Source organism: Chiloscyllium plagiosum, unplaced genomic scaffold (genome assembly GCF_037043375.1).
Source record: "Chiloscyllium plagiosum isolate Xiang-an unplaced genomic scaffold, Cpla_swu_hap1 HiC_scaffold_18, whole genome shotgun sequence".
NCBI classification, from domain to species: Eukaryota; Metazoa; Chordata; class Chondrichthyes; order Orectolobiformes; family Hemiscylliidae; genus Chiloscyllium; species Chiloscyllium plagiosum.
In genome coordinates, this window is record NW_028270156.1 from 13,050,417 (window position 1) to 13,075,656 (window position 25,240).

Below are 25,240 nucleotides of genomic sequence, written 5' to 3' on the forward strand. Positions count from 1 at the left end.
CTCACTACAAAATTCCTGGCCTCTGACCTGCTTTTGTGGCCACAGTATTTGTATGACTGACTGAGCTTAGTTTCTGATGATTGTTCATCCTCAGAATGTAGATAGTGAGGGATTTGATGCTGATATTGCTTTGGATTATCAAGACGGCGCTGATTGGACTCGTTCCTGTTGGAGATGGTCATTCCTGGAACTCAATTGGCACAAATGTTACTTCTTGCTGTTTGGTCCAAACGTGAATGCTGTCTAAGATTTGCTGCATACAAACATTGACTGCTTCAGTATCTGAGATATCACAACTGTACGGAACTTTGTGCAACCATCATCAATCATCCCCATTTCTACACATATAATGTTTTGAACAAAGGCTAAAATGAATTCTGCAGCTAGATGGCCTTGACAGAATCCAAACTGAGCAACTTATTGTTGAGTTAAGTGCTGTTTATTGGCACTTACTTTGCAAGTGATCAAGAATAAACTGAATAGGTATCCACAGTGATGAACATTGAATCTCTCCTTTCTCCTCTCTGATTACATTCTGTGCTCTTACCAACTTCAATGCTGCTTCCAATTGCAATTCAACATGAAGGAGTACTGATTCATCACACAAGGGAGGACAGGAGGTGATTTCCTTGTCCATACTTGACTTGATGGTACAAGGTTCCACTGAGTCTATATTTAATGTTGACAATCAATAGAGAATAAACCTAGATCGATTCTCTATTGAATATGCATCACATTTGATGGGTCAGTCCTCTAGTGGGACAGCAGATGGTAAGAGGAGGGAAAGGGGGAATCTGGTCATTGATTGGACAATATGATTTAATGAGTATGACCATGTTAGGCTGTTGCTGGATGAGACTGTGGGCCAATACTGTATGGTCTGTCCATTTGTGTTCTCATTATACTTTCTTGCAGTGCTTTGTTAAAACTCACCAATTTGCTAGGACGTTACAGATGTAGTCAGTAGTCAACAGATGCCAGATCTGATAAGAATGCAATTCTCTTCCCGGGACAAGTTAGTTGGATTTTTATAGCAACTAAGTAGTTTCATGATCACAATACTCATGTTCGATTTTAATTTGGTTGATGAACTGAATTTATATTCCCAGGATGCAATGGGTAGCATTTGCATTCATAACTCCAATCAATAGTCCAGATTTCTGGTTACTAAAACAGGAACTGAACCATTGTGCAATCATGCCTTGCTTTAAGGCCCTTAAAGTTCCTCTTAAATTTCTGTGTGGCACCATTTATGGAGAATATTTTTGCTTTTGTTCACACTCTTGATATCAGGCCAACCAGTCATAGTGATGCAACAATGTTCATCTCAGAAGAAGCAGAAACAACAAACTACACCCAAATAAAACCTTCAGTCTCCTGATTCTGACTCAGATCCATAATAAACTGCATGAAATAGTTGAAATATCTCAAATAGTAAAGGCTGAGTCAATGTTTGACACTCAAAAAAGGCCAATAAGATTTGGAGTTATAGCCTACCAGCAGGGGGAGAAACCACATCATAAATAGTTATTTGATTTACCTATACCACATTGTAATTGCAATGACCTGTAGTTCCTCATTGAAGTTACTTGCTCAGTAATACACTTGGTAAAATTAACACCATTCAAAGGCCAATGTGCATGAACAATCAAAGCATAGGTTACCGTTGTAAATATTCCGACATAATAAAAATAAAACTTTCATAATTACAGTAGAGCAGAATGAAAATGGAGAGGAAACTCAAGGCTGGGACATACATTAAACTGTCACTGAACACTTCCTTATGTTAATAAATAGTTAATATGCTTCACTTAAACCTGAATATTCCACTCAATACCTGCATATGCATTTGGCAAGGCATCAAAGGAAGACAAAGTATTGCCTAAATATAAGAAAGTTTTTCTTTACTGACTGCATGCAAGAGCAAGGATTATAAGCAAGGTCAGAAAGCACAAGTTTATTGATACTATAGTTATTCGATAATTTTTTTGGACTGTCTTTCAACACTTAAGTTTGATGTCAACTTGAATAAGGGATACTTTTTAATTGATGCCACAAATCAGAAATATATTCAAGAGAAAAGAGACTGTTATATTGCCCCAAAGAGTCACAGAAAACTTAAAATGCCATCAAAATCATAAAGCATATGGGACGTATTTTCCAAATGTCCTAATGTTTACAGCAATTAAGTATTGACATTCACTCAGTTTCTCATCACAGTGCATTTTCCAAAAAGTGTTTATCTCATTGGCAAGTTGTTCCCAAAAGGGATTACGAAGTGACTAAAACAATTCTCACTACATTGATCTCATCAGGCTTTAAGCAAGCCACTATTTTCCAATACTGCTGAGATTAGATTAGATTAGATTAGATTTTTTAGATTAGATTAGATTACATTACATTACATTACAGTGTGGAAACAGGCCCTTCGGCCCAACAAGTCCACATCGACCCGCCGAAGCGCAACCCACCCATACCCCTACATTTACCCCTTACCCAACACTATGGACAATTTAACATGGCCAATTCACCTAACCTGCACATCTTTGTGACTGTGGGAGGAAACCGGAGCACCCGGAGGAAACCCACGCAGACACAGGGAGAACGTGCAAACTCCACACAGTCAGTCGCCTGAGGCGGGAATTGAACCCGGGTCTCTGGCGCTGTGAGGCAGCAGTGCTAACCACTATGCCACCGTGCCGCCCACATCACCTTGAGATAATGTCATGCATGGAGTGGACGTGAATACTGCCTAGGATTCTGGATCAGTGGTGCTGGAAGAGCACAGCAATTCAGGCAGCATCCGAAGAGCAGCAAAATCGACGTTTCGGGCAAAAGCCCTTCATCAGGAATAAAAGCAGAGAGCCTGAAGAATGGAGAGATAAGCTAGAGGAGGGTGGGGATGGGGTGAAAGTAGCATAGAGTACAATGGATGAGTGGGGGAGGAGATGAAGGTGATAGGTCAGGGAGGAGAGGGTGGAGTGGATAGGTGGAAAAGGAGCTAGGCAGGTCGGACAAGTCAAGGGGACAGTGCGGAGCTGGAAGTTTGAAACTAGGATGAGGTGGGGGAAGGGGAAATGAGGAAGCTGTTGAAGTCCACATTGATGCCCTGGGGTTGAAGTGTTCCAAGGCGGAAGATGAGGCGTTCTTCCTCCAGGCGTCTGGTGGTGAGGGAGCGGCGGTGAAGGAGGCCCAGGACCTCCATGTCCTCGGCAGAATGGGAGGGGGAGTTGAAATATTGGGCCATGGGGCGGTTTAGTTGATTGGTGCAGGTGTCTCGGAGATGTTCCCTAAAGCGCTCTGCTAGGAGGTGCCCAGTCTGCCCAATGTAGAGGAGACCGCATCGGGAGCAATGGATACAATAAATGATATTAGTTATTGTGCAGGTAAAACTTTGATGGATGTGCAAGGCTCCTTTAGGGCCTTGGATAGAGGTGAGGGAGGAGGTGTGGGCACAGGTTTTACAGTTCCTGCGGTGGCAGGGGAAAGTGCCAGGATGGGAGGGTGGGTCGTAGGGGGGCGTGGACCTGACCAGGTAGTCACGGAGGGAACGGTCTTTGCGGAAGGCGGAAAGGGGTGGGGAGGGAAATACATCCCTGGTGGTGGGGTCTTTTTGGAGGTGGCGGAAATGTCGGCGTATGATTTGGTTTATGCGGAGGTTGGTAGGGTGGAAGGTGAGCACCAGGGGCGTTCTGTCCTTGTTACGGTTGGAGGGGTGGGGTCTGAGGGCGGAGGTGCGGGATGTGGACGAGATGCCTCGGGGGGCATCTTTAACCACGTGGGAAGGGAAATTGCGGTCTCTAAAGAAGGAGGCCATTTGGTGTGTTCTATGGTGGAACAGGTCCTCCTGGGAGTAGATACGGTGGAGGCGGAGGAATTGGGAATACGGGATGGCATTTTTGCAAGAGATAGGGTGGGAAGAGATGTAATCCAGGTAGCTGTGGGAGTCGGTGGGTTTGTAAAAAATGTCAGTGTCAAGTCGGTCGTCACTAATGGAGATGGAGAGGTCCAGGAAGGGGAGGGAGGTGTCAGAGATGGTCTAGATAAATTTAAGATCAGGGTGGAATGTGTTGATGAAGTTAATGAATTGCTCAATCTCCTTGCGGGAGCACGAGGTGGCGTCAATGCAGTCATCAATGTAGCGGAGGAAGAGGTGGGGAGTGGTGCCGGTGTAATTACGGATGATCAACTGTTCTACGTAGCCAACAAAGAGACAGGCATAGCTGGGGCCCATACGTGTGCCCATGGCTATCCCTTTGGTCTGGAGGAAGTGGGAGGATTCAAAGGAGAAATTGTTAAGGGTGAGGACCAGTTTGGCCAAACGAATGAGAGTGTCGGTGGAAGGGTACTGTTGGGGACATCTGGAGAGGATAAAATGGAGGGCTTGGAGGCCCTGGTCATGGCGGATGGAGGTGTAGAGGGATTGGATATCCATGGTGAAGATGAGGCGTTGGGGGCCGGGGAAACGGAAGTCTTGGAGGAGGTGGAGGGCGTGGGTGGTGTCTCGAACGTATGTGGGGAGTTCCTGGACTAGGGGGGATAGGACAGTGTCGAGGTAGGTAGAGATGAGTTCAGTGGGGCAGGAGCATGCTGAGACAATGGGTCGGCCAGGGTGGTCAGGCTTGTGGATCTTGGGAAGGAGGTGAATACTGCCTAGGCAAAAGAAAATAAAGGGAAGAGATGTAAGACAGCTTGGTGGTTCACCTAAAGCTGTTTTTGATGACCAGAATAGTGAATTTGAATTCAATTAAAATTGGAATTAAGAAGCAGGTGAAATCATTGTCGATCGTCATAAAATTCCAACTGGTGCATTAATGTCCTTTAGGGATAGCTGGCCTAGCTTTGCCTGTATGTGATTCCAGAACTACGGCAGTGTGGCTGACTTTTAATTCGCTTCTGGATAATTAGAGATGGGTAATAAGTGCTGGTGTAACCAGTGACAAGCAAATCCTCCTTTCGCAAAAAAAATGCATTTGAGGAGAGCTGTTGAAGCCGTTTTGAACTGTTACATTTAACATTGGCATTTTATCCTATATTCAACGTAAAATATTTTACATAACGAAGATTCAAGCCAAACTGAACCATGAAGTGTTTCAGCAGAGGTGGTCGGGATTTGTCTAATAAGCCTATTTGCATACTATAAGCTTAAAAATGTGTTGCTGGAAAAGCGCAGCATCAAAGGAGCAGGAGAATCGACGTTTCGGGCATAAGCCCTTCTTCAGGAATGAGGAGGGTGTGCCAAGCAGGCTAAGATAAAAGGCAGGGAGGAGGGACTTGGGGGAGGGGCATTGGGAATGCGATAGGTGGAAGGAGGTGAGGGTGAGGGTGATAGGCCGGAGAGGGGGTGGGGACGGAGAGGTTGGAAAGAAGATTGCAGGTCAAGAAGGTGGTGCTGAGTCTGAGGGTTGGGACTGACAAAAGGTCAGGGGGAGGGGAAATGAGGAAGCTGGAGAAATCTGCATTTATCCCTTGTAGTTGGAGGGCTCCTAGGCGGAAGATGAGGCGCTCTTCCTCCAGGCGTCGTTATGGTCTGGCGATGGAGGAGGCCAAGGACCTGCATGTCCTTGGCGGAGTGGGAGGGGGAGTTAAAGTGTTCAGCCACGGGGCGGTTGGGTTGGTTGGTGCGGGTGTCCCAGAGGTGTTCTCTGAAACATTCCGCAAGTAGGCGGCCTATCTCCCCAATGTAAACGAGGCCACATCGGGTGCAGCGGATGCAGTAAATGATGTGTGTGGAGGTGCAGGTGAATTTGTGGCGGATATGGAAGGATCCCTTGGGGCCTTGGAGGGAAGTGAGGGGGGAGGTGTGGGCGCAAGTTTTGCATTTCTTGCGGTTGCAGGAGAAGGTGCCGGGAGTGGAGGTTGGGTTGGTGGGGGGTGTGGATCTGACGAGGGAGTCGCGGAGGGAGTAGTCTTTCCGGAACGCTGATAGGGGTGGGGAGGGAAATATATCCCTGGTGGTGGGGTCTGTTTGGAGGTGGCGGAAATGATGAAGGATGATACTATTAGTGGGGTGGTAGGTGAGGACCAGTGGGGTTCTGTCCTGGTGGCGATTGGAGGGACGGGAAGTGGAAAGCATCGTCAACCATGTCTGGGGGGAAATTGCGGTCTTTGAAGAAGGAGGCCATCTGGGTTGTTCAGTATTGGAATTGGTCCTCCTGGGAGCAGATGCGGCGGAGGCGAAGGAATTGGGAATATGGGATGGCGTTTTTACAGGGGGCAGGGTGGGAGGAGGTGTAACCTAGGTAGCTGTGGGAATCGGTCAGTTTATAGTAAATGTCCGTGTTGATTCGGTCGTCCGAGATAGAAATGGAGAGGTCTAGGAAGGGGAGGGAGGAGTCTGAGACAGTCCAGGTAAATTTGAGGTCGGGGTGGAAGGTGTTAGTAAAGTGGATGAAATGTTCAACCTCCTGGTGGGAGCACGAGGTAGCGCCGATACAGTCATCGATGTAGCGGAGGAAAAGGTGGGGGGTGGTGCCAGTGTAGCTGCGGAAGATAGACTGTTCCATATATCCAACAAAGAGGCAGGCATAGCTGGGACCCATGTAGGTGCCCAGGGCTACCCCTTTGGTTTGGAGGAAGTGGGAGAATTGGAAAGAGAAGTTGTTCAGAGTGAGGACCAGTTCAGTCAGTCGAAGGAGGGTGTCAGTGGAAAGGTACTGGTTGGTACGGCGGGAAAGGAAGAAGCGGAGGGCTTTGAGGCCTTCGTGATGGGGGATGGAGGTGTATAGGGACTGGATGTCCATGGTGAAGATAAGGCGTTGGGGGCCAGGGAAGCAAAAATCATGGAGGAGCTGGAGGGCGTGGGTGGTGTCACGAACATAGGTGGGGAGTTCTTGGACTAAGGGGGACAGTACCGTGTCGAGGTATGCAGTAATGTGTTCGGTGGGGCAGAAGCAGGCTGAGACAATGGGTCGGCCGGGGCAGTCAGGTTTGTGAATTTTAGGCTGGAGGTAGAAACGGGCGGTGCGGGGTTGTGGGACTATGAGGTTGGAGGCGGTGAATTGGAGATCCCCTGAGGTGATGAGGTTATGGATGGTCTGGGAGATGATGGTTTGGTGGTGGGAGGTGGGGTCATGGTCAAGGGGGCAGTAGGAGGAGGTGTCCGCTAGCTGGCGTTTAGCCTCAGCAATATAAAGATCGGTGCGCCAAACTACCACCGCGTCTCCCTTGTCTGCTGGTTTGATGGTGCTATTTTGCGATGTTCTGAGAACCACTGGTCAGATGCCAACAGCAATGATGAGTATATTCTGATTGCCTAATTATAAAAGGCTTTCTTTCTTTATCCTCTCACAGGTCGTGAGCATCACTGGCTGGGCCAGCATTTAATTGTTGCTCATTCAAATTGCCCTTGAGAAAGTGGTGGTGAGCTGCTTTCTCAAACTGCTGCAGATATGCCATAGTGCTGTAAGAAAGGAAGTCCCAAAACTTTGACCCAAGTGCAGTCAAGGAAGAGAGGAAACATTCCAAATCAGGATGGTGAGTGCCTTGGAGATGGTGGTGTTCTCAAGTATCTGTTGGACCTTGTTCAGATCGGCCAATGGGCCAAGGGGTGGCAGATGGAGTTTCATTTAGATAATGTGAGGTATTGCATTATGGTGAGGCAAACCAGGGCAGGACTTATGCACTTAATGGTAGAGCCCTGAGGAGTGTTGCTGAATAAACAGACCAAGAGGATGCAGGTGCAAAGTTCCTTGAATGTGGATTCACGAGTAGTCAGGGCAGTGAAGATGGCACTTGGTAAGCTTGCCTTTATTCATCAGTGCATTGAGTATCGGAATTGGGACATCACGTTGCAACAGTACAGGGCATTGGTGAAGCCATCTTTAGAATACTGCATTTAATTCTGGCCATGCTTCTGTAGGAAAGATGTTGTTAAACCTGAGAGGGTGCAGAAACGATTCACAAAGATGTTGCCAAGACTGGAGAGTTTGAGTTATAGGGAGAGGCTGAATAGGCTGTTTTTTTTATTTCCCTGGAGTATCAGAGGCTGTGGGGTGACCTTACAGAACTTTATAAAATCATGAGGGGCATGGATAGGATGAATAGACAAGGTCCTTTTCCCAGGATAGGCAAGTCCAAAGCTAGAGGGCACAGGGTCTAAAATGAGAGGGAAAAGATTTTAAAGGAACCTAAGGGGCAACTTTGTATGGAACAGGCTTCCAGAAGAAGTGGTGAAGGTGGGTACAATTACAACATCTGGATGGGTATATGAAGAGGAAGGATTTAGAGGGACATGGGTCAAATGCTGGCAAATGGGACTAAGTTGGATTGGGATGTCCAAGTTGGAACAAGGGGTCAGTTTCCATGCTGTATAACTTTATGACTCTGTCCTTGATGCTAGACACAACATATTTGAATAATACTGTCCAAAGACCCTGAGTAAGTTACTTCAGTGCATCATGTAGATGATATACATGGTACCACTGTGTGTCAGTAGTAGAGGGTATGAATGTCAATTATGGTTGATGCAGTGCCAATCAAGTGGGGCTGCTTGGCCTGGATGGTATCAAGTTTCTTGAGTGTTTTTGGGACTGTATGCATGAAGGCAAGTATTCCATCATAGTCACAATTTGTACCTTATAGATGATGGACAGACTTTGTGGAATCAGATAGTTAGTTACTCATTACAGGATGCATAGCATCTGCCTTTAAAATTGTACAGAAGCTGTTAAAATTGTGAGGACAAGAAACCTTAGTTGAGTGAGTTTGAAGAATGATACTAGAAGGATTGGATGTTTGAAGAGCTAGGACATTTACAGTGGCCTGAATGACTTCCTGCCAAAAAGAAATGCGGCTTGAAGTGAACGATCACAAAAGAAAATAGACCTGAATTGTGCAGCTCATTATATAATTAAGCCACAGATGACGCCAAGAATTGAAAGATTATAAATATAAGAAGAGGTAGGACATGCTGGGAAAACTTTCACTGCAGCAACTTTCACAAAGCTGTGTACATTATGGAAAGTTTAGAAGGACAGAATTAGAAAATTAGCAATTGTTCAGGCAAGAGACTATGGTCATAAGATTGAAATTGTCACTAAAGGAGTGAGGAGAGAGGTTGGATAAAATGTTTTTGGTGCTTCTTTTAATTCTCATTTATGAATAACTTTTACTGTTTATCTGCAGAAATCCGATGTTCCAGTTCCTTTTATTGGAAGTTTGAAAATTCATGACTTGTACCTTTTTCAATCTCTTACTTTAACACCCCACTGTTGCTCTCTGTTTTTCCGAAATAATTATTCTAGGCTGCAACCCTATTATCCTGGCTCAATTGATTAATTTCAATGCCAAAGCCTATATTTTCCATCTCCCTGAGCCTAATCAAGTTCTGACTAGTAGTTCGCAAAATGTTCTACCTTCAAGAAACCTGTCATGCTTTATTCTCCTGAATCAGGGAAAGTGTTCCCACTTATAAAAGCATTCTGAGCAAAGCTGGATTTCCATTCCTAATAGTATGATGTAGTTCTTGTAGCTGTCCCAGAAAGCAGCACACCACCACTTTCTCCAGAGCTATAGAGATTGTAATGAGGTCAGCAGGTGGACCTCATAGAATATGTTTTCCCTGATTGGGGCTGTTAACCTGGTGCAATCAGGGAGCTCTGGCTGACAGATATGAACAGGAGTGTCAGACATCCTGCTCACTCTGAGAGCTGGCTCTGAGGGAGCTGGGCCAGTGACAAGAATTCTCCGTGTGTAAATAAAGGGTAACTTGGTGGCAGTATACCGGCCTCTGCGGAGTTAATTCAAGGCCAATTAAATGTTGGTGTACACATCAGTGCTCACATCCTGAGAAATAACTTTTAAAATGCCATTAACACAAGGCAATTAAAGTATTGGCAAAACGGCCTCACAGCAATAGGGATCCGGGATTCTATGAAAAGCTTATCTGATTATGACTCTACTCATGCTTTTAATTCAAAGAACAATGTTTTCCATTTCTTCTTCAATCGCCCATCATTCACAAGACAGGAATACATGTTGTGCTTGAGGTATGTAACAGGTACATTTCCAAAAACATCCCATTAAACAGCATTGCATCATTTGAAAAACATATTCCCCTTGCAACCCATGTTAGAATTACTTCCCTGAAACATCAAACATGTGCAGAATACCAGCACAAATCTAATATACGACACAAGAATAGACATGGAACTGTGCAAAAAAATCTTTTAATGATCTTGTTTCAACAACAAGATTACACGCCTAGAGCTAGAAAGCTCGGGATGCTAATCCACCTCATCTGCAGCTGCAGATCATCAAATACTCTCCTTGGAGGTAGAGGGTTCAGTCTCCTGGGAGACCTATTCAACCTTAATTGACTAAAGCTCAGAACTGTAGATGCTAGCCATCCGAAACAAACAAAACCAAAAGTTGTTGGAGAAACTCAGCAAGTCTGCCAGGAGAGAAGACAAAGTGAGCTGGTCCTGGAGAAGGGTCACAGGACTTAAAACGTTAGCTCTGTTTTGTTTTTTCTCCACAGATGCTGCCAGACCCTGCTGAGTTTCTCCAGAAATTTCTGCTTTTGTTTGTTTCAGCCTTAATTGAAACAGGCAATGGCCAAAATGAGCTGAATAAACAGGAATTTTCCCAGGAATGCTGAGTTTTAGTGCATAATTATTCACCTATGTCTTTGGGAATCACTTAAGAGCCAAGTTAACACAAATCAGGTGCCCATTCTTCGAATGCTAGAATGTAAAGTGGAGAACATGTTCTGGCAAAAACCCATTAATTGAAACTGTTAATGTTTGAGGCCCACTCGTATTCAGTTCGCAGTCTTCTTCGAGCTAAATCCAACCATTCCAACAAAGTCACATTGCTTCAATCCAATAAATTGACTTTATATATGGGCGGCACGGTGGCACAGTGGTTAGCACTGCTGCCTCACAGCGCCAGAGACCCGGGTTCAATTCCTGACTCAGGCGACTGACTGTGTGGAGTTTGCACATTCTCCCCGTGTCTGCGTGGGTTTCCTCCGGGTGCTCTGGTTTCCTCCCACAATCCAAAGATGTGCAGGTCAGGTGAATTGGCCATGCTAAATTGCCCGTAGTGTTAGGTTAAAGGGGTAAATGTATGGGTGGGTTGCGCTTCGGCGGGTCGGTGTGGACTTGTTGGGCCGAAGGGCCTGTTTCCACACTGTGATGTAATCTAATCTAATCTAATTAAAGGATTAGAAATAAAGTTAGAGAACTGGAAATTGTAGAGATGCTGAATGATGACATAAATAAGCCATTTAATCAAATATTCTGGTTCTGGTTGCAGGTAATAGAAGAATGGTTGAGGTATTTTTAATTCTATAATCATGAAATTATAATCCTTGTCTGCAGCAAGATTAATATTCAAGATATATTGTGTAACATCAGCAGTAATAATATTTTTTCCAAGTTCTCGTTTATTCCTGATGTCGACCTGTATTAATAAACATTTAGAAGATTAACGAACAATTAATTTTCCCTTATCCATTCGTACATTATGCAGCAATTGTGAAAATAACACCAGAAAACTTGTGCAGTTGAGCATAAAATTTATTTATTTTCTTGAATTTAGAAATTTTTTTGCCGCAGAAGTTGGTGGAGGTGGGGTCTTTGAATATTATTAAGGCAGGGATAGAGTCTTGTTAGGCAGGGGAGTTAAGGGTTAGCGAAAGTAGATGGGAATGTGGAATTCAAAATGCAAACACTTCAGTCATGAATGGCAAAGCAAACTCAAGACACTGAATGGTCTACTTCTGCTCCCAATTCATCCATTCATATAAGTTCACATTATAATTGGTCTCTTCATTGCGATGGTTCAAGGAATTAAGAGGATCATAAAATATACAAAACACCTAGACACAAATGCAACTCAAAGCATGTAGGAAGCAAACATCAATGTACATCGAGGAAACTTGCATAGGCAGAAGGATGCTAATCTTCTGAATGTTTGTTGACCGAGTGAAATAGACATTAGAAATGACATGACCTCTAAGTGAACAGTGAGCTTTTACAGATATTTTAAAATCAATCTGCTCAGGGATGCAGTGACACATGGAACTTAAACCGAGGCCTCTCGGCTCAGACATAGGGACACTACCATAGAACCACAAGAGCCCCCTTACGTCCTTGTGCAAAGAGACTTATATTGTATTAGTGATAGTAGAAATAGTGGAAGTGTAGGAGATTTGTAGGATTTCCATCTGCCAACAGTGATGGTAGAATTTATCAGAAGTCAACTTACAAGTCAAGACTGGCATTAAAATGAAAATATCAATTGTACCGAAGTTTCCCAGGCTAAGTGTAATATTTAGAATAGAAAATATAAAAAGCGTTTTAACATTTATTGCAACACAAAGTAGCCCATGGAAGGGAAATTAAATTTGTAGGTCCGACCATATTTTTAAAAACTAAGAATGTACAGTAAACGTTTTTATTAACCAACACCTGTGGACCAGGAATGTACCAATTAGCACGAATCTTTCATCATGTATATATAGAGATACTTAGAATAAACATGTACCACATCACTTTACAAATAATATTTTAGCTTATTTCTTTTCAATGAGACACAGAAAATTCACAGATAATGTCCATTATCTGCAAATGATTAATATACAATTAAGACTGATAACTGTTCACTTATAGGATGTTCCTAATATTCACAGGAAAATACAACATAATAGTACAGCAAATGTTGTTTTAACTGGCACCTTACAAACCAGCACTCTCAATAGATGGGCAAAAATTGTCAATTTATCACGCAGTACTTGGTGTACCTAACGATGGGTTCTCAACCTGATGAAGATAGAACAAAGGACTACTTGCGTGCCAAACAGAATAAGCAATAAGTGATAGCCAAATAAAAGTGATCCCAGAACCAACAGGCCAGATATAAGCTCTGCAGTCCTGCCACATCCAGTCATAAATAGTGGTGGACAAATTAAACACAAATCCCCATCTCAGTGGTACAAGGGCACAGTATTATCAGCGCTAAAGATAAGGCTGAAGTATTCACATTACTCTTCATCTAGAATGCCAAGTGGATGATTCATCTCAGCCTCCTTCACTGGTGTCCAACATCATTGATGCCAATCTTCAGATAATTCAATTGACTCCACAAGGCATCAAGAAATGCTTGGTGGCACTGGAAACTGAAAAGGCTAGGGGCCCTGACAAAATTCGAGCAATATAGTATTGAAGACTTGTGCTCAACCTGCTGCTTCCCTAGCCAAACTGTTCTAGATTGGATAGATACAACACAAGGTAAAAACAATGACTGCAGATGCTGGAAACCAGATTCTGGATTAGTGGTGCTGAAAGAGCACAGCAGTTCAGGCAGCATCTGAGGAGCAGTAAAATCGACGTTTCGGGCAAAAGCCCTTCATCAGGAATAAAGGCAGAGAGCCTGAAGGGTGGAAAGATAAGTGAGAAGATGGTGGGGGTGGGGAGAAAGTAGAATAGAGTACAATAGGTGAGTGGGGGAGGGGATGAAGGTGATAGGTCAGGGGGGAGGGCGGAGTGGATAGGTGGAAAAGAAGATTGGCAGGTAGGACAAGTCATGGGCTCAGTGCTGAGCTGGAAGTTTGGAACTAGGGTGAGGTGGGGGAAGGGAAAATGAGGAAACTGTTGAAGTCCATATTGATGCCCTGGGGTTGAAGTGTTCCGAGGAGGAAGATGAGGCGTTCTTCCTCCAGGCGTCTGGTGGTGAGAGAGCGGCAGTGAAGGAGGCCCAGGACCTCCATGTCCTCAGCAGAGTGGGAGGGGGAGTTGAAATTTTGGGTCACCGGACGATGTGGTTGATTGGTGCAGGTGTCCCGGAGATGTTCTCTAAAGCACTCTGCTAGGAGGCGTCCAGTCTCCCCAGTGTAGAGGAGACCGCATTGGGAGCAACGGATACAATAAATGATATTGGTGGATGTGCACAAGCAGACATTCGATGTTGTGAACATTTGCCCAGGTATGACATGTATACATCAAAGAGAACAAACCAACCTGGCCAATTACTCCCCCTTCAGTATTATCTCAACCATCAGTAAAGTGATGACAGGTGCCATCAACCGTACTATCAAGCAACATCTGCTCAGGAATAATCTGCTCATAGACAGCCAGGGAAGGGCTTATGCCCAAAACGTCAACTCTTCTGCTCCTTGGATGCTGCCTGACATGCTGTGCTTTGCCAGCACCAAACATTTTGACACTGACTCTCCTGCACCTGCTGTCCTCACTTTCTCCCACTCATTCTGACCTCATTACAGTGATGGCTCAAACATGGATAAAGAGACTGAATTCCACACGTGAGGTGAGACTGACAGCCCTGGGCATCAAGGCTGTATTCAACCAAGTGTGGCATCAGGGACCCCTAGAAAGACTAGAATCAATGGTTATCAGGGGCAAACTCTCTGCTGGCTGAAGTCATACCAAGGAGATAGCAAGGTGATTGTGTTGTTGGAGATCAGTCATCTCAACTTCAGGACATCCCTGCAGGAGTTCCTCAGGGTAGTGTCCCAGGCCCAAACACCTTCAGTTGTTTCATAGAGGACTGCTGCTCTCCACCATCTCCCCTTCCCCCCCCCCACCACCACCACCACAAGGTCAGAAATAAGATGTTCGCTGATGATTATACAATGTTCAGCACCTTTTGCAACTCCTTAGCTATTGAAGCAGTCTGTACTCAAATACAACAAGATCTAGGCTTGGGCTGGCAAGTCACTTTCATACCACGCAAATGCCAGGCAATGACCATCTTCAATAAGAGGCAGTCTAACCACTTTCCCCTAACATTCAATGGTGCTACCATCACTGAATCCCCCACTATCAACATCCTGGGGGTTACCATTGACCAGAACTCAACTGGATTCACCACATAAACACAATGGCTATAAAAGCAGACCTGAGGATAGGAATACTGCAATGTGTAACTCACTCCCTGACTTCCCAAAGCCATCTACAAGGTACAAGTCTTGAGTGTGATGGAATACTCCCCACTTGCCTGCAGTTCCAACAACACTCAACAAACTAGACATTATCCAGGACAAAGCAGCCCACTTGATTGGCACCAAATCCACAAATATCTATTCCTTCCACCACCGCTCAGTGGCAGCAGGAGTATAGTCTACAAGGTGTGCTGCTGAAATTCACCAAAGATCCTCAGACAGCACCTTCCAAACCCACAACCACTTTCATTCAGAAGGACGAGGGCAGCAGATACATTAGGAGCACCACTAATTGCAACTTCCCCTCCAAGCCACTCACTATCCTGACTTGGAGAAAAATTGCCGATCCTTTCGTGTTGCTGCGTCAAACTCTTGGAATTCCCTCCCTAAGAGCATTGTGGGTCAACCCACAGCAGGTGAACTGCGGTAGTTCAAGAAGACAGCTCCTCACCAGCTTCTCAAGAGCAACTTGGGACGGGCAATAAATGCTGACCCAGCCAGCAACGTCCATGTCCCATGAGTGAATAAAAAAAAGAATCCCATCCCATGACATTTAATAATGGTGCATTTTGATCACTGTTTATCTGGCTAATTCTGCAGTGTGTGGCTCTAATAAAATTAATAGTTTAATTCATTTTTTTGATCGATTCCTGCTGCTTGTGGTTTCAATAATGCTTCCCACGTTTCCTGTGATTTTAATAATCTCTTCTGCAGTCTTATTAAAGTCGAACCTTTTTCTTAGCTGCTTATGTTTTAAATATCTCCCTTTAATCCCAGCTTTGCACATCCCCAGAGCTGTGACTCACATCTGTATTGCTTCTCTGGCCTTGGATGCCTCTTGCCCATAGGCACACCTGGCAGTGCCTGCTCCGGCTGGTGGAGATGCTCCGTCTCAGCTCTACACACTTTTCTTTGGATCTAGCTTTCTCAGCCGGCAATTCCATGTTGTATTTTTTAAAGTTTTCTTTTGCCCACTAACTTGAAGGTGCTGATGAAGGAGCAGTGCTCCAAAAGCGAGTGCTTCCAAATAAACCTGTTGCACTATAACCTGGTGTTGTGTGATTTTTAACTTTGCCCACTAAGGATTGAAACTTTAGCCATGGAGCTGTCAATGACCATTCACTCTACACTGAACCCCCTATGTGGGTCTACTATCACTGATTGGTGACATCCAATACAATCTTCAACGGTCTTGAAGTGACTAATCCCTCAGCGCCAAGGAGCTCCTAGCTCTCTTGTTGCAGGGTGTCTCTTGCCAGGTCTGCAATGTTTTGACCATTGGCTAGAGATTCTACTTCTTGAAGACTTTTCTCTATAGGATTGCACAATGAGCAGCTCCTCCTGCTGCTGATTGTCTACACGAGGAGTTGTGTCTGAAGAGAGCTTCAGACCTTGACTGCCTCCAGTATATGGTCTGAGGCAGCTGAATGAAATCTGCCCCACTGCTCAGATTGTATAACCATTCCTCACCATTATGCTGCATGAGGCTCTGCATTATTGCACACCATTGGACTGGTTTTCTTCAATCATTTGGGAAGGGATCTATAGGTCCCATTTGGTCTGGTGTGGTAGAACAAAGCCACTTACTAGTCTAACAAGGAGAAACTGGTGTCTTAAACAAGGTGTGGCTTATTGTAAATTAGAAGCACTGTACAAGCCGCACTGATATGAAGTATTACAGACTATGAGGAGGACCTGAATGGTCCATCTTGCTTCATTGAGATCATAAACCGTCTCCTGCCAGATGCATATGACATCTTCATAATGAGTTTTGCTAAGGCACACATCAGTATTAATCCTTTCAGATGTTTACACCCTTATACTACATCTCCAGCTCTCTGAAAGCTCATGCCTATGTGTCCAGTGTCAAGAGCAGTGACTGCATTGGAAGTACAACGTAAGCCTGATGGAATTGGGCTCCTTCGTATGTAATGGCTTGTGAACTAATCATTGGATAAAAGTAAGATCCAATGCTTAATGTCCATGTAACTAAATTACAGGATGTTAACAGGCAAGTGGAGCAAGACATTAACAACAATTGGTATGTACGCCTTTATTGCAATGGGTGAAATTTGCACCATATTAATTTACATCCGGTTCCTGGCATCCCATGCCATAAACCCACTCAGGAAGTCATGGCAATAAGAGGCATGGCAGAACAATATTGTGCTGATGCCAGACTGCTTCTGCCTATCTAACATAAATAGGAGCTGGAGTAGGCCATTTAGCCCTCAACACTTTACCCACTATTCTAGAAGATCATGGCTGATCCCTTACTTCACCACCTTCGCACACTATCCCCAAATGCCCTGGTTCTCATAGTATTCAAAAATCCATCAAACTCTGCCAGGTATGTATTTAAAACCAGAACATGTACAGCCCTCTGGGATAGAGAATTCTAACCATTCAATTTCCTTTGAGTGAAAAAGTTCCTTCTTATCTCAATCTTGAAGGGTCTGATCTTTTATTCTAAGTTACATTGTTTCACATTCTTCTACTGCTGAGGAATTTGGTCAAGTCTGTTCAATTACTGTGCAGGGGACAATTCTCCCATCCCAGGAATCAATAGCACCCCTTTTCATGCAGATTCATCACCCATTGGCAAGGAGGCCAAAATTATTCACAGTGCTCTTGGTCCAGTCTTGCGCAGTCTCAATGTAATGGTCAGACTTCCTTACACTTATAATCCAAACCCATTACAGTAAAGGCTGACATAGAATTTACCTTTAATCACTTGCTCTACCTGCTTGTTAAGCTTCTGTGATTTAGTTACAAAGACATCCAAGTCCCTCTGGTTATCAACATTTCCAAATCTCTCACTAAATGCTGTTCCATATTTCTTTTTGAAGTGGAAAATCTCAGACTTTCTTACGTTAAATTCCGTCTTCCATTTTTTTTGCTGACTTAATTAACCGGTCCATATCCCTTTGCAGCTTCTCTGACACCATACTCCAACTATGCCCTCACCAAAGTTTTACACAGTCTAGCCATAATCTCCCTGCTCTTAAACTCTCTGCCTTGGCTAATAAAGGAATTATCCCATTTGCATTCTTAGCCACTTTATCCTCCTGGCCAGCTACCTTAAGGAACCAATGAACATATATACTAAGTTCCATTTGATCCTCAATGTTTCCAACGAGTCTGCCTTTCATTATATCTTCCCTTGATCTACAATCCCTGTAATTATTTATCTCATCGAAGTGTCCACTTCAGGCTGCAGCATAAGTGCTTCTCCTCTCTTGGAGGTGAAGACTATCTTTAAGTGATTTCACCCTCTTCACAAACTGAGTGCCACAGTTTTTACATCTGAATCACGGAAATGTAGTTCCAGGTGTTTTTTTTTGTTTGTTCATTCACAGGATGTGGACATCCTTGGCTGAGCCACCATTTATTGCTCATTTATATCCCCAGAGAAGGTGGTTGCAAGTTGACTTTTGAACCGCTGCAGCCCTTAAGGGTTGAGACACGCACAATGCTGTTAGAGAAGAGCTCCGAGCATTTTGAGCAGACACAGTGGAAGGAAGGTGATGCTGTACTGAGTCACGGTGATGTGCGACCAAGAAAGGAACTTGCAGCTGTTGTGGTGTTCCCATGTATTGGTCGCCTTTAGCTTTCTCAATGGTAGGGGTCATGGGTTCAGAAGGGACTGTTGAGGGAGATTTGGTGAGTTGCTGCTGTGCATCTTACAGATGGTACATGCTGCTGAAACTTTGAAGTACTAATGAGGAATGTGAAAGTTGAAGATGGTGGATGGGGTTCGAATCAAGAGGATTACTTTCTCCTGGATTGTGTCAAGCTGGTTAAGTGTTATTGGAGCTGCACACATGCAGGTGAATGGAGAGTATTCCATCCCACCCACATGGTTTGTAAATGATGATAAGAAACAAGGGAGTCAAGAGTTGAGGTACCTGCCACATAATTCCTAATCCCTAACCTGCTGTTGTGACTATAGCATTTCTATGGCTTTGCCCATTCAATTTCAGGTCAATGATAACCTTCAGATGCTGAGAACTCAAAGATGTTAATATCATTGAATGTCAAGGTTAGATTCTGTCTTGCTGGAGATGTTCATTGTCTGGTACTTGTGTGAGATGAATGTCAGGCTTTGCTGAAGTATCTGAGCGGTCACAAATGGTATTGAGCATTGTGCAAGCAGCAGCCAACATCTGAGAACAGCGTTCACATTTCCCTTTACTTTACAGGTGGGTTTGCCGCCAAACCTTTCACTTTTCCTAGACCTCTACAGCCATCAGGAGAATGTTCGCCTTCTGCTTTGGCTCTCCCACTAGGGGAGGGGCGGTGTGTTCACCTTCACTGTCTCCGGCCCTGTCTGAGACCTCCTCTGGTTCCATAGCCTGAGCAGATACCGCCCAACATCATGCAGCAGTTGCCAGTTCACAGCTGGAGTTTCCGGGTGACACCTGAACCAACAATTCCTCTTTCACACAAACTGGTTTAACACACTGGCTGCACTTGGCGTAGTTTCTCACCTTCCATTTAACAGTCAGGGACAATTCTGCTTTCTCTAACTAGCTTTCCTCTTAATCCTTCTGAGGACAGTACCTTTAACGTTTTACAAATTACTCTTTTGTGAAAGTATAAGCATCAAAAGTAGACGTCTCAGCTTTTTAATATTAGAGACCCAAGATAATCACTTCTGCGGTTTTTATTTTAAATTACCTTCTGAAGAACTATTTATTTTCCCCAAGCCAATACGTTTGCTAAGGAACTATCTTGGAGATTAATCCCCCAGTTTTGTACTTGGCTGAAATTGCTTGGCTGGGGAGAGCATTTGACAGAGGATCTAAAGATCCGTGGTTCAGGCTTAGGTTTTGACCGTGATTGTGGTTCATGAGTTGTTAGGGTATGGCTAACTCTGTGCAATGCTTAGAAGTCTGTTCATGGCAAATTCCAGAAGGCATTGGATGCTTTTTTGGGGATGGTAATAGTGTGGAAAAGGCAGGAAATTGGCACTAGATAATAGAGCCAGTACAGACACAATGGACTGAACGGTCTACATTTACATTATTGTGATTCGGTGTTTCAAGTGAAGAGGGTGCATCCATCCTCTCTGTGCCAACTCCTCAGTTGGATGCATCAAAGATTTGACATCTTCGACTGCATGAGGCTATCTCTCTCTCCAATAAAGCTGTATTCACCCATTGTATCAGTAAGGAGCAACTACAAGATTGTTTTGAGTGAAAGACAAAACAATTACGTGCTCATCCTCAGATAAATAATAAAGACGCAACGTACATGCACGCAGGTACAAAGTGACAAAACGATAGTGTCCAATGCAAAAGAAAGATGAAAGGAGTTCAGTGGGAAAGAAAAAGAAATAAATTTTACCAATTTGGGAGTCCTTGAGACCACACTTGCTTAATCAATGTCTTGTATCCTCGACAGTTGTAAATATTTCAGTTGTCCTCTGTGTTTTCGGTCTTCTGATATTTCATTTTATCTTTCCTGAGGGATAAAGAGAGCATGTTCTCTAGTTGGTTAAAGCCCAAAATTAACCTCTTTTCTTCTGCTATAATCAGCTTCCTAAAATTCAGCAGGTTTATGTATTTTAATGTCACATTTTATTGTCCCCAAGCTTGATAATTACAGGTGACATCTTTCATCTCCTTGTAGATGAAACTTATACAGGTGTAAGTCAAAATAGGAGTTTAGTGTTTCCTCATATCTGATTGAGTGAACTAGATTCAGTGTTTTTGATAATAATGCTAATTTCAATTCAGACCGTTTCATTTATTCCATTTCAGTTGCACACACTTGGCTAATCTGTGTGGTCAACTGATCATGGTAGCCATTTTAAGTCAGTGATTTTTCTATTTATACATCCATTCATCCCATGAAAGTCCCAGGACTAAAAAAAAAATCAAACAGGGTTCATAAATCATTAGTCCATACATTATTGGTTTCATAAGATGCCTTACCTCTAGAATTCAGCTCTTTTGTTCATGTCTGAACCAAAACTGGGGTGGAGAGTGTGGTGCTGGAAAAGCACAGCAGGTCAGGCAGCACCCGAGGAGCAGGAGAATCGACGTTTCAGGCATAAGCCCTTCATCAGAATCAAAACTGTGATGAGTTCAGGATCTGAGTATCCCTGGCAGAACACAAACTGAGAATCAGCGAGCAGGTTATTTCTAAGCTAGTGATGTTCTGCTGGTGATCAAGATTGGGTGGTATTTGATTGGGCTGGATGGGCCCTGGGCAGTTTTCCACAAAACCAGGGGAAGGCCAAAACTGTAGCTGTACTGGAATGACTTGGCTATGGGTTAGCTAATTCTAATTCCCATGCAAGTCACGACAAGCAAACAGATTTGGCACTGTCTACCCTGTCCTCAGCATAACCATTAGCTTTTATATTTAATGCCATTTACTGATAACATTCTGATGTTTTGTCATTAAGATCTGGACAATATTGAACGAAGCTTAATTCTTTAATTTTCACCGAAGGTTAGAAATGTAAGTGTAAAATAACTATCTAAAAGAACAACCAGAATCCAATCACCCAATCAAAAGAAATCTATTATTAATGTCACAAATTTTACAGACACAAGAAATCTTTTAAGTGCACGATGTCCCGGAAACAACAGTCATTTCTATGAAATTCCCAGGTTTGTAATCACCAATTACTGACATCTGCTTTGATTAAAATTCTTTGACGTGTCTCTGAACTTTAGTGCAACATTGGATGATGTAAAATGTGTGGGTTTGATTTTTGAAAGCTCTTTTAAACACAGTCTATTGAATCATACAAAAGGGGAAATGTCTTTTCATGTAATCTTTGCAAACATCATATCATCTGACCATTTTTATGTGCTGGTGGAAAATGGCCATTCTTTTCAAAAGCAAAGACAATAAACATCAGGGATGGCAACAAGCCTATCACTTTACATCACGGCTGTGGGTCGTGTGTCTTTCACTACTAACTCGCTGAAAGAAAGCCTCGACAGGTCCATAGCCATAAGGTACCACGAGACATTTCAATTGAAAGCCAATGAAATGGTGACACTGAGCTATCAAAGGGATTTACAGAAGGTGAAAGGAGCTTATTAAGGCCAGTTTTAAGAGCCTTCTGGATCTGACAGCTTCAACAGAAACCGTTTGTAAAGGTGATGAACACTGAATCTGTCAACATGCAAACTCAGTGACATATGGCTAGTAGGTTGTTGGTAAATATTTAATAAAGTGAAACATTAAGCCATGATGCAGGCAAGCTAGAATTACCAGTAGGTAAATATATTACTGCAATATACTCTTCCATTTCTCTTAATGGTCCACTATTACTGCAGAATCACTTAGCAGAGTGAAGAGGTTAAGACTTCACAAGGAGAAAGTTGCCTGGAGAAGGGGAGCAGCCATTTGGTCCTCAGTATTTACTTCCTTTAACTGCAGCTTTTGGATGGAACTTTTGATATTGTAACCTATTAAGTACCATCACATTGCAATGGAGTCCATTGTTGAGTCATCAATGGTAGTATATTTTAGTATCTCACCAAGTTAACTCCAGATATTAGCCAGACCAAGAATAGCCACTAGGAGAAAGTGAGGACTGCAGAGGCGGGAGAGTCAGAGTCAAAAAGTGTGGCGCTGGAGAAGCTCAGCATGTCATGTAGCACCCGAAGAGCAGGAGAGTCGGTGTGTTGGACATAAGCCCTTCATCAGGAATGAGGAGGGAGAAGTGGGCCGAGAGATAAATAGCAAGGTCAGGGGGGGTGTTGGAGCTAGGAAAAAGGTGGTTGGGAAGGTGATAGGTGAATGCAGGTGGGGAGCAATAGTGATCGGTCAGTGGGGATAGCTACTCAACAGAGAAGGAAAGCCTTTTTGTCTTTCCAAATGATATTCCTTCCTGTCCTTCGACCCTAGCTAAATCTCTCATAACTTTGTATACTACAATCGGATTTTCAAACCCCGTCAGCCTTCTGTGCTCTAAGGAAAACAACCCCCGCCCTATCTAGGAGAAAGTGAGGTCTGCAGATGCTGGAGATCAAAGTTGAAACTTTATTGCTGGAACAGCACAGCAGGTCAGGCAGCATCCAGGGAACAGGAGATTCGACGTTTCGGGCACAGGCCCTTCTTCAGGATTCCTGAAGAAGGGCCTGTGCCCGAAACGTCGAATCTCCTGTTCCCTGGATGCTGCCTGACCTGCTGTGCTGTTCCAGCAATAAAGTTTCAACCCCGCCCTATCTAGTCTATCTTCACAGCAACATTCTGGTGAATCTCATCTGTACCCTTTTGAATGTAATTACTAATGGTGGGGTACTCCAGCTGTGTCCTAACTAACATTTTACACTGGTCCATCATAACCTCCGTGTTCCTATATTAAATGCCTAACTAATAAAGGTGAGTATTTGATATGCCTTCCATATGCCTTATCAAACTGCCCTGTGGTTTTCTTAGATCTATGGACATGCACACCATAGTCCCTCTGATCCTCTGTACTTCCTATTGGATCCAACCATTCATCTTTTGCCTTTTTAGTCCTCCAACAATGCATCTCCTCATACTTTTCAGGATTAAATTCCATTTGCCACTCTTCAGCCCATCTGAACAACCCATCTATATCATCCTGTAGTCTAAGGTCTTCTTCTTCATTGTTTGACACACTACCAGTTTTCATCTCAACTACCAACTTGCTGCTAATGTCTCATCTCTTCTTGTAAATGCCGGTTTGAACTCACCAGTCACGATGACTTTCTAACCTTTTGATAGAAAATAAGTCAGGCCTTCACAGAGCAGAAAACAAAGATCCACTGGTCCTACACTTTTGAGCCTAAATGTCCAAATAACAAAAACAATAATATATTATTAAACCTTTTTGCACTAATTAATTGCTATATGAACTTGGGGTTTGCAAATTCGTTTTACATTTCAAGTACAGATGTTAGTAACACATAGTGTTAACCTGGATTTCTCAGTGATCTGGGGAAACTCAGCAGGTCCAGCAGTATCTGTGGAGAAGTTTCTTCAGTTCTGAGACAGAATCATACCAGACTCAAAACATTTCATGCTGTTTCTTTCTCATGCTATTAAAAAGTGCCTCGTTCACATTTTAAAACTTTAACCCTATTTTTCTCTCCAGGCCTGTTTAGTTTCTCTCGCATTCACCGTGGTTGTTCCAGATTTCTAGCGCCCGCAGTACTTTGCTTTAATAAAATTGAGATTCTCAAGACCATAAGATTATAAGACATAGGAACAGGGGTGGCACGGTGGCTCAGTGGTTAGCACTGCTGCCTCACAGCAAGAGTGTCCTGGGTTCAATTCCAGCCTTTGACATCTGTCTGTGTGGAGTTTACATATTCTCCCCGGGTTTGCTCTGGTTTCCTCCCGCAATCCAAAGGTGTGCATGTCAGGTGAATTGCCCATAGTGCTAGGTGCATTAGTCAGAGGGAAATGGGTCTGGGTGGGTTATTCTCTGGAGGATCAGTGTGGACTGGCTGGGCCGAAGGGTCTGTTTCCCACATTGAAGGGAATCTAATGAAATGAGTAGGTTGCCTAGCTGCTCCACTATTCGTGGGTCAAAATTCGTCCAATATGCCTCACACCTACTTTCTTGCATTTTCCCCATAACTCTTGATTCCCCAACTGATCAAGAATCTTTCTATCTCAGGCTTAAATATACACAAGGGCACTGCTCCCACAGCTCTCTGTGGCAAGGAGGTCCAAAGATCCACAACTTTCTGAGAAAGGAAATTCCTCCTCATCTCAGTCTTAAATTGATGCCCTTTGATTCTGAGACTGCACCCTCTGGTCATATACTCTCTCATGAGGCGAAACAGCCTCTCAATATTTATCCTGTCAAGATCCTTAAAAATCATATATACGTTAATGAAATCACCTCTGATTCTTCTAAAATCCAGGGAGTAGAGTTCCAACATGGTTACCCTTTGCTCATAAGACAAACCCTCCATATGGGGACCATCCTAGTGAACCTGTTCTGAACTGCCTCCGATAAAACAACATCTTTCCTTAAACAAAGGGACAGAAACTGTTCACAGTATTCCAGACGTGGTTTCACCAGCACCTTGTACATTTGCAGTAAGATGTCCCTACTCTTCTCTTCCAAACCCCCTTGATATAACGGCCAATGTTCCATTAGCCTTCATGGTTACTACCTCACCTTTGAGCTAGCTTTCTGTATTTCATGCGCAAGTGCCTACAAATCCCTTTTGTTGCACTTTCTGCAGTTTCTCTCTATTTAAATAATACTCTATTGTCTTATTCTCCCTTCCAAAATGAACAATTTCACATTTTTCCCACTTTTAAAAATTTATTCATGGGTGAGGGCATCATTTAATGCCCATCCCTAATTGCTCAGGGGGCAGT

At 43.7% G+C, this 25,240-nt stretch overlaps 1 long non-coding RNA gene across 2 annotated transcripts in view; it reads right to left on the reverse strand.

Annotated features, from left to right (window-relative positions):
* Positions 1 to 25,240, reverse strand: part of LOC122557645 (uncharacterized) — a 268,498-nt gene that overhangs the window by 107,908 nt on the left and 135,350 nt on the right. For both annotated transcript variants that reach the window (XR_015760107.1, XR_015760108.1), the window contains exons 4-5: positions 20,845 to 21,014; positions 20,255 to 20,371 (exon numbers count right to left, since the gene is read on the reverse strand). This is a non-coding gene — a long non-coding RNA (uncharacterized LOC122557645). The remainder of the gene's footprint in view (positions 1 to 20,254; positions 20,372 to 20,844; positions 21,015 to 25,240) is intronic.